This window comes from Mustelus asterias (genome assembly GCF_964213995.1).
Source record: "Mustelus asterias chromosome 26 unlocalized genomic scaffold, sMusAst1.hap1.1 SUPER_26_unloc_4, whole genome shotgun sequence".
Taxonomy (NCBI): domain Eukaryota; kingdom Metazoa; phylum Chordata; class Chondrichthyes; order Carcharhiniformes; family Triakidae; genus Mustelus; species Mustelus asterias.
In genome coordinates, this window is record NW_027590109.1 from 452,371 (window position 1) to 465,675 (window position 13,305).

The window sequence follows — 13,305 nt, forward strand, 5'->3', positions numbered from 1 at the left end:
TGTTAAGTCGGTTTTGAAACAGGTTGCCAATGACACTGCTGTAGCTCTCATTGAGTGGAGTGATGAGATGGTTGCAATGCGGACTGTTGTGCTATAGAATTGAACGACACTAGTCTTCATTTTGGTGGCTAAGCGTAGAGTGTGTGCTTTGATGGGAATGAAGTGTTGCACATACATACCTGACACTTCAGAGAAGAGAACGAATTTTGTCACACACAGGTCGAAAAACATAAACGACAAACATAACTTTCCTTGTGGAAATGGGCAACTGGCTGGATGGGTGATTTGGGGTCAAACATAATGCAAGGGCTAGTGTTTTTCTTCATTGCTATCTTAATATTCAGTGTGAGTTTAGAATTTTTAAATGCTGCTGTTATTTAGCAGCAAAATCCATAGCGGGTGCAGCAGCAGAGGCGTCGATCCAGGTGGACAAGGAACTGTCCTTATCACGAAGCGCTCCTCCAGCATGTGCGACTACGTATTGCCAGACATCGATCTGAAGGACGACATAATATGAGATAATATTGTTTTTTCTTGGGATTTTAGTATGAGTGAGGATTATGATTTAAATGCGGTTAGAACAACTTATATAACATTACCAATGACTATCAAATCTAAGAAGGACGAAATCATGAACCAATCACCTCTTACGTTTTAGGCTATTTTATTTGCTGGCCGAGTATTGGGCTCGCCAATGGTCAGATGGGAGGACGGAGGTGGTGTAAGTCTCATAGGTTAACACGATTTTTAAACATTAGACATTAAGGCACTGACAGAACAAGCAGCCAAGCGTTAAATTCATCTAAAAAAATATGGGCTAACAAGAGAAAAGTTTACACAAACGCAAATGCAGCAAGAGCTTTAAACAAGTAATTATGATTTAAAACATTTATGCTGACATTTCAAATGTATTTGAAGTATTTAACAAAAAACAGAGAACAATGAACAGAGAAAATTACAGCACAGGAATGGGCCTTTAGGCCCTTCAAGCCTGCACCGACCATGTTGCCCGAGCGACCGAAAAACCCCGACTCTTCTGGGGACCATATCCCTCTTTTCTCATCCTATTCATGTATTTGTTCAAACGTCCCTTAATAGTCACTTTCATATCTGTTTCCAATACCTCCCCTGGCAGCGAGTTCCAGATACCCACCACCCTCTGTGTGAAAAACGTGCCTCATACATCTCCTTTAAACCTTACCTTAAATCTTAATCGTATGCCCCGGAGGAATTGACTCTTCCACCCTGGGAAAAAACATCTGACTATTCACTCTGCCCATGCTTCTCTTCATTTTGTAGACTTCTATCAGGTCGCTCCTCAATCTCCGTTGTTCCAGTGAGGACAAACCAAGTTTATCCAAACTCTCCTCATACCAGGCAACATCCTGGTAAACATTTTCTGTACCCTCTCCAAAGCCTCCACATCCTTCTGGTAGTGGGGCGACCAGAAATGAAGACTATATTCCAAGTGCGGCCTAATTAAGTTCATATAAAGCTGCAGCATGACTTGACAATTTTGAAACTCAGTGCCCCGGCCGCTGAAGGCAAGCATGCCGTATGCCTTCTTGACTAGCTTCTCCACCTGCGTTGCCACTTCCAGTGACCTGTGCACCTGCACAACCAGATCCCTCTGCTATCAATACTCTTGAGGGTTCTGCCATTTATTGACTATTTCCCATCTGTATTGGATCTTCCAAAATGCATTACCTTACATTTTTCCGGATTAATCTCCAACTGCCGTCTCTCCGCCAAAGTCTCCAACCGGTCTATATCATGCTGTATCCTCTGACGGTCCTCATCACTACCCGCAATTCCACCAACCTTTGTGACGTCTGCAAACTTACTCATCAAACCAGTTGCATTTTCCTCCAAATCATTTATATATGTTTAAAACAGCAAAGGTCCCCGCACTGATCCCTGAGGACCGCCGCTTGTCACAGCCCTCCATTCGGAAATGCGCCCTTCCACTGTGACCCTCTGTCTTCTGTGACCGAGTCAGTTCTGTATCCATCTTGCCAACTCATCTGTGATTCCTTGCGACTTTAACCGTCTGTACCAATGTTACATGACGGACCTTGTCAAAGGCCATACTGAAGTCCGTGTGTCAATATCTACTCCCTTACGCTCATCAATCATCTTCGTCACTTCCTTGAAAAACTCGATCAATTTAGTGAGACACAATCTCCCCTTCAGAAAACATGTTGCCTCTCGATAATGCGAACGTTTATTTCCGTGTTGGAGTAAATGCTGTCTCGAAGAAACCTGGGATGCAGGCCATCAGGCCCAGGGGATTCATTTGTCCTAAATCCCAATAGTTTGCTGCGTACCTCTTCCCTTTCGATGTTGATTGTTCTAAGTTACACCCTTTGTAAAATCTCTGGCTTGTCGTTCCTATAGGAATGGTACTATTGTAGTCCACCGTGAAAACTGAGGCAAAGTAGTTGATTTAGCATCTCTGCCATTTTAGTGTTCCCCAATATTAACTCTCCGGTTTCATCTTCCAATGGCCAACTTTCACCCTGGTGATTCTCTTCCTTTTTAATGTACGTTTTTGCTATACTCATGCTATTTTTCCCTAGTTTTCGTTTGTAATTTACCCAAGCTCTTTTTATTACTTTTTTAAAAATCCCTTCCTTGATGTTTGAACGTTTCCTAATCTTCTCGCCTGCCACTGGTCTTAGCAATAGCTTGGTTTTTGCCTTTATGGATTATGGATAATGATACTCTGTGCACAACAAGCAATATTGTAGGTGATATTTAGTACCTGAACTGTATACATTGCTCCCAGTGTTGTCTGAATAATGAATATTGAGATCTAAAATGTGCTAAAAGCTCCTGGCAAGGCATAACAGAGATATGGGCAGCAAAGGATAGTGTTGTAGGATTTGTCCAATTGAGGGTGATCGATGGACGGCCTGTGCACAATGAACTCAGGAGATTAAAAATGAGGGGTTTGGATATCAGAACTGTGTGCAGTATTCCAACTGTATTCAAGAAAAGAGATATGGGGGAAGCGAACAGCACTTAATAGTCCCAGTGCTGTCCAAAAGATGTTATAGAAACAGGAACTGCACACAATGCTCCCAGTGTTGTATAAAATAGGTACACTGATACAGTAACCGTGCACACATATTTGAGTGATGCTTAAATTAGGGGGGGTTTCTGTTGGAACTGCACAGTCATCAAACTGCTGTGTACATGACGGGTTTGGAGACCAACAATTTGCAGAGTGATCCATGATTGGACTACCCGAAGTATGTGAAGAAGATAAAGTAAAGGTAAAGAGTATTTGTTCGGGAACACGAAAGGCTGACATTAACACTGCAATGTAGTTACTGTGACATTCCCCGACCCGCTACAGTCCGGCGCCTTTTCGGGCCAATGCACCTACCGAGCACATCTTTCAGACTGTGGAAGAAAACCGGAGCATGCGGAGGAAACCCACGAAGACACGGGGAGGATGTGCAAACGCTACACAGACAGTGATCCAAGCTGGCAATCGAACCCGAGTCCCTGGTGCTGTGAGGGAGCAGTGCTAACCACTGTGCCGTTGTGCCGTTTATCTGTGCATATCGTCCCCTCTGCTGTCTAAATGTACGATATTGATATCAGAGCAGTGCACAATGATCTCAATCTTGTCTAAGTGCGTCGCATGAAAACGAGAACTGTGCACTGTGATCTTTTTGTAACCTAACTGAGAGATAGGGATCAGAAATGATATTGATATCGGTATCAGTGATGTTGTTTTTATGAACCAATAAATATGGACACCCATACTGTGCATAGTGAGCTAAGGGTGTTAACATTGTCATCCTATTGTGGCCCTTTGTGTAATACAACAATTTGTTACTTTCGAACTGTTTCCCCATCTGTTAATTATGTGCCTCCAACCTAGAAATGATCGGCTACCAGGTGCCACCCTGTCTCACAAAAGTGACCATGGTTTAAGGACATGGAATTACTGATTCACTCCAAGATAGTATCCAGCAGCACACTAACGCCTCTGCGGAATATGCACAGGCTACCATTCAACAAGGTTGCGCACAGAATCCAGTTGTCCACCTTTGTGCGTCAACCTGAAGACCCTTGTGTAACATAAATGCATCAGATCTACTGTTAAACAAACACATTGATCTGGAATTGATTGCTGTGCCCAGAGCAACTGAACGTTTTTACATCCATTGTGTGTAACAGCGTTTGATAAATTTTCTAATACAATACATGGTCAGTCCTCCTTGACTATTCAAGGAGGACTGACTAGGCGAATATATTTTCCCTTTTCACCCGTATCTGGTCCGTTATCACCTTGAATACTTTATTCTATTCAATATTGAATACTGTCATTCCAGGGAACACAACAGGTGTTTCTCCAATTTCTACTTGTGAGTGTGGACTTGTAGTCCCAGGAGCATTTCTATTCAGAGCACATTGCATTCCAGTCATGTCCGACAACATGCATCCGTATAGCTCACCTATAATTGATGACCTTATATCTCTCTGACATAGCGGAGTGATATGAAATGTTTTCCAATCAAAAATTATGGTCCACGAATCAAAAGTACTTTGGACGTTCCTTCCATCTTTGGGATAGATACAATCAGAAAGTTCCGGAGTTGGATGCCTTAAGTCCCATTATTGCCTCTGTGTCTGTAAATGTTCTTGTTCTATGTATGGGTGGTGCGGTGGCACACTGATTACCAAGGCTGCCTCACTGCACCAGGGTCTCGAGTTGAATTCGGGCCTTGGCTGAATTTCTGTGTGGAGTTTGCACGTTCTCCCCGTGTCTGTGTGGGTTTCCTCCTGTTTCCTCCCTATGTCGAAGGACATGCAGGTTAGATGGATTGACAATACTAAATGTCCCCATTTTGGCCCAAATTTTAACCTGTATAAAGATTAGCCATGATTAATGTGTGGGGTTAAGGGATAGGTCAGAGGAAAGGCTGCTGAGTCTCAGGCCAGAAACTCCATGATGTTTTGTGATGTTAGCCTCGACATAAGTCTTACATTTCATACTGTCTCTGATGAGTTGATTCACTCGGAAGCTTGCATCAAACAACCTTCATTTAAGAACACAGTTAGATGATAGCAAAGCGGATTAACATTTTATATTTACCAGTTACAAGACTTACACATCACACAGTATAATTCTTAAAAACTAGCTATCTGTATTGTTCCAATTGTAGTTCAATCCCCGAGGCATACACGCACCTTCAGACCTAGGTAGCATTGAAACAACTATGTTCACGTGATACTTGATTTCCAGCTTTTTAACATCTATGGACAGAAATCCAAACAGCACTTTTCAGAGTACGATATGACGCTAAGATAGCGAGGGATATTAAGAACAGAACTGTGCATAATGCTCCCCAGTGTTGCCCAAATGGTGCATGCGGAGAACAGAGCTGAACACAATTCTCCAGGTTTTGTCTCAATTAAATATATGGACATTGGGAACTCTGTAGAATGCATTGGCTGGGAACGAAATTAGGGGCATGGACAGTATTTGCAATGTCAAAATTAATTGCTGACTAGATGAAGGAAGTAGGGAACAGAAGTGCGGCACCGTCCTCAAGTGCACTGAAAACTAGGGATATGCAGAAGCAAAATGTACGCAGGCCTTCAGTTTGTTGTGTAAATGAGGGATATGGATAACAAAACTGTACAATCTACACTAAATTTTTCCAAAGCGAGGAGAATAATTGTGCACAATGTTCCATGTGACCGAAATGAGAGACATGGAGAGGGCATCATATATAATATTCAAAGTGTCGTCTAAATGACGTAGATGAGGAACAGAACCATCGACCATGTTTCACGTTTGTTCCGCACTATAAATAAGGCGACCAGAACTGCTCACAAAACTTCAGATGTAATCTGAAAAATTAATACAAACTCAACAACCTTGCAAGAGATCAATGTGCGGTCCAAGCACCGCATACAAAACCAGAGTTTTCCATGGTATTTGATGTGATTTACAGCTAATTCCTAAGTAGGTCAGAAAAGTGCACGTTTCTGCAAGTGTTTTGTAATCCAAGGGATTGGAGCCTATTTCTGTCACCAATGCTCGCAATGCTGTCAAAATTGGTGATATGGATTTCGGAAAACTTCACGCTTCTCGGATTGTTCTCTAAATGAGTGGGCCGTTTCGTTTTCTGTCTCTCCCTTTCTTAGGTTTGTCCATCTTTCTTAGCTATCCACTTCCTGCCTTTATCTCTCTCTGTCTCCTGTTACAATTTTGAGTTTTACAGAATTGTTTGTTGTTAATTTATAAAATTGTGAGTTTTAGACTATAACCCTGACTTAAGATAAATAAAAGTGGGTGATGTCACTCCTACCATAGTCTGCCTATCTTAAAAATTAGAATTTTAGTTGCAAAAAGCAATCTTTAACACGCCTTAGTTGTTAGTTTGTGAAGAAGGAACATGTGTGTACATTTGGCGACAATGGCATTCGTTCAACGTCCACAATGAACAGACACAAATTTCCATGAGACCCAGAAATATGCTGTCGATTTTAAATTTGTTAAAAGTTCTTCAGAAACCCATTTTTTCCATTCATTCATGGGATGTAAGGACCAGCATTTGCTGTCCATCCAAAGTTGCCCTTTTACTGAGTGACTTTCTGGCCCAGTTGACACGGCAATAGGTTCAACCACATTGCTGGGGATCTGGAGTGACATGCCAGCAGATTTCCTTCCCGAGAGGACACTGGTGAGCCAGATGAATTTCCTTTCGTAAATCTGTGATGTATTCATGGTCATCATCAGACTTTTAATTCAATTTCACCATCTGCAATGTAACCTGAAGCAGAGTCCTCAGAGAATGACTCTAGGTTTTGTATTCCAATGCAATCCCCCCATGCCACCACCTGTTGTATAAGACGCTTACATCGTTCGTCAGTACACAGAACATTGTTGAAGTTCCAATCTTGTATTATTAAACCACTCTCTGAAAAGTTTGACTGCTATCTTCTAACTAGAGAGTGTATGATTTTCTAAGTAAACAATCTTGCTGGTGAATTCTCCTGATGTTAGGTCCCTGAGATGAAGCATTTGACTGCATGTGACCTTTACTCCAATATAGCGACGATTAATCTGATCAGCCCTTTACTATTTCTATTCATTAACGCTTCCACTTACATAGAAATTTGTTGTGTTTCTGGTGCCAGAGATTGCTTTCTGTATAAGGCTTGCCATATTACAGCCAAGTTACTTTATTTTGTTTTCCTTTTCTCTGCTTTGCACTTCCTGCAACTGAGACCTCAGAAAGAGAGTCAGCTCTGCCTGCACCTTAAGCAAGGATATTGTTCCCCGGGATTTTCACCACAAGTACACCACTTAGTTTTCAGAGCAAGTTTATAAGTTTAAAATGAGGCTGCAGGGCTCGCCGAGTTATATTTAGAGGACACATTCCCAAAAATACAATCTCCTCACTGTGGGTGATAACATTTGGGAAGGAAAAGAGCAGGGTCCATGATGCTTTGGACAGTGGATCAGGTGTGGATGTCCCAGTTATAAAGTTTTTTTTTCCTGAAAATCCAGAATAACAACGTATGTTAATTTTGTGGCTGTCGGTCAGTATGACATACATGTCCAACAATTTCAAACGCTAGAAATTATTTTTTTTTGCATTTGTCTCTTTACATTTACCAATAACTTTAACAGTGGTTGCGTGTCCTTCATCAATCTTGTAAATAGAACATCTAATAACTGTTGAGTAGGTATCAGACTCTTTGGATTTCGAGGCACTCTCACAACATTTCTCATTCTCTCTCAATCCTTCCTTTGTCTCTCACTTTCTGAAACTATTTCTCAATCACTCCCCCTCCATATCCCAATGTAATCCGATTGCTCGTTGTGCGTGATTTCAGTACTTCACGCTGCTCCATCTCTCAATATGATTCTCTCTCTCTCTCTCCATCTCTTTTCTCCCAATCTCCCTCATCACACGTGCTTCGTCCTCATCATCAGCTCATAGATTAGCTACAATGGAGAAGTAGGCCATTTCCACACCCACATCACTGCTGTTTCTCTGCTGGACCAAATGCACTCTTTAACCCCGGCTCTGCGGATTTTCAGTCTTGAGATAATGACCAACTTCACTTTCAATGACACAATGGAACCTGCCTCCTCTGCGCTTTCAGACAAATAATTCCAGTCTCTTCCTCGAATAAACCATACATTTTCCTCGCTTTTGCTTCTTCCTATTTTGTCAATCTACTTAATTGAAGATGCCTGCGCTTCTGCCCTCAATTCCAATCCATCTCCATCCTCCTATCATGATATCATATCCGTCTCCCTCGTTCTGTCGGATGCATCTGCTCAGGGTGATAAACATTTCTCAGTTTAAGTTGCAGTTGCTTCTTTAATTATTTCATTTTGAAAGAGAGCTGCCCCTGAGCCCAGTCGCCATCCTGTCTGAAGGAGGTTGTGATTCAGCAGGCAGTGCTCCTGGGTCTTAGTTGGATCTTCCGGGTCCAAGCCCCACTCCAGGACAGATTATTCTTGAAATTCAGCTTAATCTTAAACACGGGTCAAACTGATTAATATTCAATTTGGTCATTCACTGCACTATCGGACACGATTCTCAAAAGTAGGTTGTGTGAATATTTGGGAAAGAAATGGAAACTTGATGTGACTCCCCATGGCAAGGTATGAGCAATGCAATGTCCCTGAATGCGAAACATCATCACAGTGAATGTCCTTACGGACAATATCTGTCATCAGCACTACTGCCTTCATGTTGTAACCAAGAGCTTCAAGCTTTTTCGAGATGCCATCCAGTAAGAACGGAATTGGTTAAAGATTGGCATATCTGAAGCTGTGGAGTCCAGGTTGAAGCTGAAATGGATACTCTACTTGGGAACTCCGTCGACAGACGAAACGAATGTTTCGGCCTTGAGTTCCACGCAGAGGAGGTGGGACCACGTCATTGCTGATGGGGCTGAATGAGGAACCTTTCTCCCCTTTATTATTTGATTGGACACGACCACTAAAGTTGATCAGACTGCAGAACCTTGATCTGATCATTTTGCTGAGCTATCAGATCTCTGTCTGTGACTTGCTGTTGAACTTAAATGCATTTCTCTATTCCAGCTTCATTAGCTTATCACCTCATTTTTCCAGGCAACCCTGTGGCTGCTCCTGACACCTTCTACTGCACTCTTCACTGAACCGTTTTTTATCACTTGACTTGGGTGTAATAGTTAGGTTAATGATGTTTTCATGGTGGTGGTTCACTTTCAGACATGCTGGGCTGGAGGTTGCAGATACAAGTTGAACAGAATTTTGGTGCTGGTGTCCCACAGCATCATGAGAATGTTTTGAGCTGCTGGACCTGTTCTCAATTCATTACATTTTAAACAATATTATTACCAGAACACATGATTGAGTGCAGACACCTTGTGAAGATGGGTCCTTGTCAACACAATGACTGTGTGGTTATCACGTTTACGAACAATGAAATTGGAAGATGTTCAAGGGGAAAAATCACTGAGTACAGCAGACTTCTGCTGTGAACTGAATACAGCAGAGTTCCCCCGGAAACCAGCTGTGAAGCTTTTTTCCCCAGAAGATCCCACAGCTGCAGATGTGCTGCACAGACAATATGCACAAGATAAAAGAGAATGGAAAATTTGATAAACAAACTAGGACGTAGATAACATGGAGCTTTGAATCATATAGCCATGAAGATGTTTTTTTTTATAACTGCATATGACCTTTGGACAAACATGTAGAGACTGTAACTGGTTAACTAAGCATTCGAATGTTGTAAAGGTGAGGAAATCAACACTATTAACTGGAACTATTTATCAATGATTTTGAACAATTGTTAACTGGTGATTGGTATGCGCAAATATATTGTATAATAACCAAAAGTATAATTCGTATTGCAATGTATCAATCAGGAAATCTTGATGTCAACACATCCCAAATCTCAACAGACTCCGGCACCTCCTGTCTTTCAGGAAACACGTCACTATTTCCTTCATCCAGCCCATACCGCTATCCATCCTGTCTTCCTGGCTGACCTGCTATTAATGTTCCCTCACTGCCCTCTAATTTATTGGACTGTTTGGGCCGATCTGGATTCCTGCGTTTCATTGAGACTGTGAATGTACATTTATTGGAACTTCAATTGTATCTCAGTTTTGGCTTGGGCTAAACAACACACATATGTACAGGAGTGGAATCAGTGCTGCTGCTGTTCAGAATGAAATATGTGTGTGTACGAAATTCCATCCTGATCATTTGAAGCATTTGGTCATTTTGATCTGTTTCTCAGTCCATTAAGTATTTGCCTGGGACATGGAACTGACTGAAGACCTGTTGCCATCCTGCCTGGCAGCCTTAAGGAAGGTGTCAGAATCGGTCAGTAACTAATCAGCCCCAGCATAGTATCCAGCATCTCACTGCCCGACTCAGCTGACAATACACAGATACACCCAAATGTTGCTGGTTTCAATAAATAAATGCCGCTTTGTGGGTTTTGGAATGTGGGTGAAAGTGGAGGCGAAAGGACAGGTCCTATATTTGAGCCTATTTGATGATGAGCATAATTTTAACCTAAATTGAGAGGTTAAAAGGGAAAGGGTTGTATATGTAACACTTACGAGCCGAATTGACGCAATTTCCTTCTGGCAGTACGCGTGGACTGTGCACATACATTTCAATTGAATGTGACCACTTGGCAGGCTGGCAAACAGCAGCAGAATATCAGATTGTTCTCCACTATAGGGAGAGGGTAAACTAGCTGTCGGACAGGGCACAGGAGTTTCAGGTGGTAGACGTTCAGAGAATGAGGGGTGCCCCAAAATCACATGAGTGAAATACCTCACCCTGTTGTTTGCCTCTTCCTCCCGAAAGGATGTTGCCCTTCATGGCCTCATGTCCCTTCCATTTCCACCCCAGAACAAAAGAAAATTGCGACCGACTCCAATGACTAATGTCTCCCTTCTCCCTGGAATATGCTGTAAAGAGACCAATGTGTTCGAGCTTTTTTTGTAATTAGTATTATTCATTCGTGGTATGTGGCTGTCGCTAGAGAAGTCAACATTCATTATACATTGTCATGCTCTTGGGAAGCTGATGCTGAACAGCCTATTTGAACTACTGCAGGCCATGTGGTGTGCATGTGCCTACAGTATTGATAGGCATTGAATTCCAGGAATTGACCGAACTTCAGTGAAGTGAATGGCTTGATATTTTGAAATTAGAAGGGTAATTCGCATGAAGGTGAATTGCACCTGGCATCGGCCCCGTGTATGTTATGATCTTTTCCTCGAAATCGCTTTGAAAAGTGCAGTGCAAAGAGGTTGGATGGCATCTTGCAGTTCATGTTGTAAACTTGATGTCACTGTGTTTCGGTCGTGGATGTTATGATTGCTTGTGGCTCGGTGTCACAGCACTCACACTTTTCAAAGCTACGACTTGAGTACATAGATTCAAACACTCTAATCGGCTACATATTGAAACATATAAAGGCTGAATGTACTGCTCGACATCCCGCCTAGGCCAAGGCAGAGAATCATTCTCTCCAGAACGCGTTGCCTGAATTTTAATCCAGTGTTATTGGTCGCAACTGGCTACAACTCATGGATTCACCGAATGATCTGCGGGAGCAGGCACGCTCAAGTTTTAAGCTCAGTGCTGTTGTTAGATTGTGAAATGCGTATAGCAGACCATATGTAATGAATAATATATACTTGAGTGCATTGATAACCAGAGGATCAGGTGGAAGATGTTCAGCCCCTCATGTATGTTTCACCATCTATTAAGCTTTAACGTATCCATGATCTGTCTCCGCATAACAATCTTTGTTCCATAATCTTCATTAACATTGAGTAGCAGACGTCTAACTAATAACATTAGAACATAAGAAATAGGAGCAGGAGTAGGCCATCTAGCACCTCGAGCCTGCCCCGCCATTCAATAAGATCATGGCTGATCTGAAGTGGATCAGTTCCACTTACCCGCATGATCCCTATAATCCCTAATTCCCTTACCGATCTCAGCTTTCAAGTTTATCATAGACCTATGTTCATTGACATCTGGGAAAGTTTAACACTTCTAAAACTCTTTCTCTGTTCATTTTGTTTCCAATATGGCACGACATCCCCGAGGCAGCAGAGCTCATTCTAACCAATCCAACTATTCTCTAATATTCCGGAATATTGGCGATGCTTAAACAATGGGAAGAGTGTGTTTGGATTCCCGACATAATATGATATTAGTTGGGCCCATTTTGCACAAATCTAACAACGAATGTCGAACTCTGCTCAATGCTAAGAGGTGGAGAGCTTATCTGCCGCACCTTCGCCCTTTGTTCCCTTCGTGTTATTGTTCTTTCTCCATAAATCCACGGTACATCACGTTTGTACTTAAAGAAGTGGAAATGAATATCTGGACGACATTTTGAGTATTACATACATAGAAACATAGAACAATGGACAATAGGTGCAGGAGTTGGCTATTTGGCCCTTCAAGACTGCACCACTCTTCAATATGATCGTGGATAATCATATGCACTTTCAGTATCCCATTCCTGCACTCTCTCCATTCTCCATGATCCCTTTTAGCAACAAATTTAACGAAGTGGCCCCAACAGCTTTCTGTAGTGGAGAATTCCACAGGTTCGCAACTCTGAGGGCATTCAAAGCTAATAATCATTCAGATGAGCGCGTGTTGGCGTAATCTTGGACACGTTGAAGGGACAATCCATGAACTGAGTCAAATATTAATTGGAATCAAGTCTTTTTTAAATTACATTTGGAGAGACAGATCTTCGTTATGATTGATCTCGGGAAGGTTCACCAGCAGACTTTATTGCATTTCAAAGACGAATAAAACAAGGAAGGCACTGACCATTTTATCCATCTTCCTGCTTTCAAAATGTTATCAAGTTATCCTCACTTTCCTGGTCATGTAAAAAGATCCTCCCCTCAAATAATAATCCAATTTATCCTTTGAGCTAACTAGTGGAGTTGCATAAAAACAAATCTTGCCATTTTCCATGAAGTTCTTTTGACAGTTTTGTATATCTACATCTACTGGTTCGGTAATCTCCTGCTTCGGAACATCTTCAAGGGTCACTACTGCCGAAGAGAGCGGAAGCTGTCCCTAGTGTCCTTGGGCCAATAATGATCAATCTTCCAAGAAACCCTTCTTCTGCAGTTGAATCACATTGCTATTTGTGGCACCTGACTCTGAGCAAATTAGTTGTCACATTTCCTATATTACAACACTGATATTCATTCGACACAATATCACTGGATCAAGTAACATTTTTAGGTTATGGTGAAATCTCG